This window comes from Lygodium microphyllum, chromosome 20 (assembly GCF_053477565.2).
Source record: "Lygodium microphyllum isolate KBCC chromosome 20, Lygodium_microphyllum_v1.1.10, whole genome shotgun sequence".
NCBI classification, from domain to species: domain Eukaryota; kingdom Viridiplantae; phylum Streptophyta; class Polypodiopsida; order Schizaeales; family Lygodiaceae; genus Lygodium; species Lygodium microphyllum.
In genome coordinates this window covers 99423531-99426396 of record NC_141154.1, presented here as the reverse complement: position 1 = coordinate 99426396, position 2866 = coordinate 99423531, and positions in this window count along the sequence as shown.

Sequence of the window (2866 nt, the reverse complement as noted above, 5' to 3'; positions counted from 1 at the left end):
CCTCTGGAGTTTTTCCATGTTTATGGTGTGCCCACACTTTGCAGGTATTGCTTTCACTAAAGTCTCTATACACTTTGTACTTCTGGTTATGATTGATGAGGGGTGTTAAAATATTTGCAATCACACCTACTTTAGTCCCTTTGTGAGAAGCAGTGAGGGCTCAAGACCAGAATCCCATATGTACAATAGGAGAAAGTACTACCACTTAGTTCCTATAAAGCATTGTACTTACACTCTTTTTCTAATGCAAGGATAGTACTCTTTTCTTTTTAGTAAAGTGTTCTGTCACTGTCAATACACAAGATTTTGTTTATGAGTCTAAGTCTCAATCTTGGAACCTAATTCACTTGTGTAACAATTTGTCCTTGTCAGGGTTAATGTCTTCATGAGTTCCTTTTTCCTCTTTCAACCTCCATAGCTTTCATATCTGCCATGCTCTAGATCTCGTGTATTTTTAACACAACCATGGCATGGCATCATGGTCTAAATATTTTTTTAAGTTCTCTTTTGTTAAATGCATTGAAAGTTCTAAGTTATTCTAAGCTTGAATCTTTTGCATCTACAAGGACAATAATCTAACAAGGGGTTGGAGAGGGAGAAAACGAAGTAGAGGATGATGTAGATCAAAACAATGAGTATCCTGAGCAAGAGCAAGATAGTAATCAAGATGATAAGAGCAATGATGAAAAGGGAGGGGATGGTGGTGACAGCCCTTTACAAGGCATATAAGCTTTGATGTGCATAGTAGCCTATTAGGTACTAGATGCCATATTAAAACTCATATACAAATCTTTTGTATATTTTAAGCAATACCAACTACTTTTAGTCAATTTTAAGTAGTACAAGCTGCTCTGCCATTTTTAAGTAATTAAAGCAACTCATGGTTATTTATGTGCAAGAAATGATAGAAAAAAAACTAGGGAGGAGTTAGTTGTAGAGTTGGTTTATCTATGCTCGCATGTAGGTTGAGTGGATCAATGTATATAAGTTCTTATTCACATGGTTTTTGAAGTTAAAAAGATTACATGGTTGCATTTAAATCATGAAAAGTACTCTTTAGGACTAATAGGCAAGTATTCAAGGTTACTATTATAGGGAAGGGAAGTTAGTTTTTGAGTACTTGATCAACAAGCTAAGTAGAGGTCTTTTTCTCTTCACAAACTAATAAATTACCCTTTGAAATGTAAGCCAATGAGAAATGAAACCTTTACCTATGAAGCACTTTTTATAACTTAGAAAAGCTTTGATAATGTATTTCCTACTATTTATGTATATCGCACTAAAATTTAAGTATATTAATAATCACCCTATAATATCATAATATTGTCACAAAGAAAATTTTCATGTAATAATGTATAGAGTTGTCTTTTTTATTTTGCTAATATGAGATCTACTCTAGCTGCAAACTTAAACCGTCTGAACTTAAGTATTCTACTTATGATAAGGAATTGCTAGCTGTAGTACAAGTTTTACATCAATGGAAACACTATTTAATGGGATCTGAATTCATGATCAAAACAGACCAACAAAGTATCAAACATCTCCTTAGTCATTTACAAATCTTTGACTGTCATATTAAATGGACTGTTTTTATTCAAAGTTTTCACCCACTTATCCAATATCGACCCGGAAAAGAGAATGTTGTTGTCGATGCCTTGAGTAGAAGACTAACTATTCATAGTATCTCTGTTATATTAAGTCAATAATTTGGATGATGTGATTTATTAATGACATATATGAAATGCTTGAGAAAATATTGCAAGATATTAGGTTCATAAGGTAATATACTAGCACATTTATTGTAAATGCCCTATGTGCAAAAAAAAAAAAAAGGAAGTTGGCTGCTATAGAGTTGTACTATGTAGGCATAGTTTTGCATAGTGTCCAACCTAGCATGTATGGTTGAGAGTTGCAAACTTCAAAAGTACATCACAAAAATGAGACATTAGAGCTATAAAAGCATCTCCCTTTGGCACCATTATCCATTCCTTAGGTTGCTTCCTACAAACATTTTTCCACCATTTTGTTGCATTGGTGAATAAAATGTCAATTTTGACATAGTGCTCACCAATTTTCTCTTTCATTTGTATTTAGGGATGTCGCTTATTCTTGCCTTGAGTTCAAATCCTAAGGAGATTATATTTTTCGCCAGGACTAATAGTTTTACCATGGAATTTCATCATTATAAATTTCCAATAAAATGGAAAAGAAAAGATACACAATCATTTGTTAACAATGATTTGGAGGATAGGAGCAATACACACAGATAAATATGTTGATGTCATTATGGATATTCAATAGTTTCAAAAAAATGCAATCTCACATCTATAATGAAATGAAAAAGACATATACATCCTTCTAAATGACAACTCCATGGAAAATTAACTATGTAAAAACAACATAATTACATGGTGTAAATGTTTGCCAAGAAATCACTTGAAGAAATGAGAAAATAGAAAAAACACACATGAACCTGTAAATTAACCATCAATATTTTTTAAAAAAGTTCTTAAAATGAGGAAATGGATAAAATGCACATATGAAATTGTAAATTAATCATCAATATTTTTTTAAAACTTAATCGACTTGCGGTGGATTTATAGTGTCTTTCCTTACAAGTTTGATCAATGGATTCTAGTATTGCAACATTAAATGCAAGTTGAAACAAGACACAACAAGCTGAGAGACAAATGAAATCTAAGATAAGATGAAGTGCACACACACACACACACACACATATTAAGAGACAAATGAAATCTAAGATGAGATGAAGTGCACACACACACACACACACACACACACACACAATGTGTGTGTGTGTGTGTTTTGGGGGGAGGGGGGATACTTAATACGTTACATAGTTGGG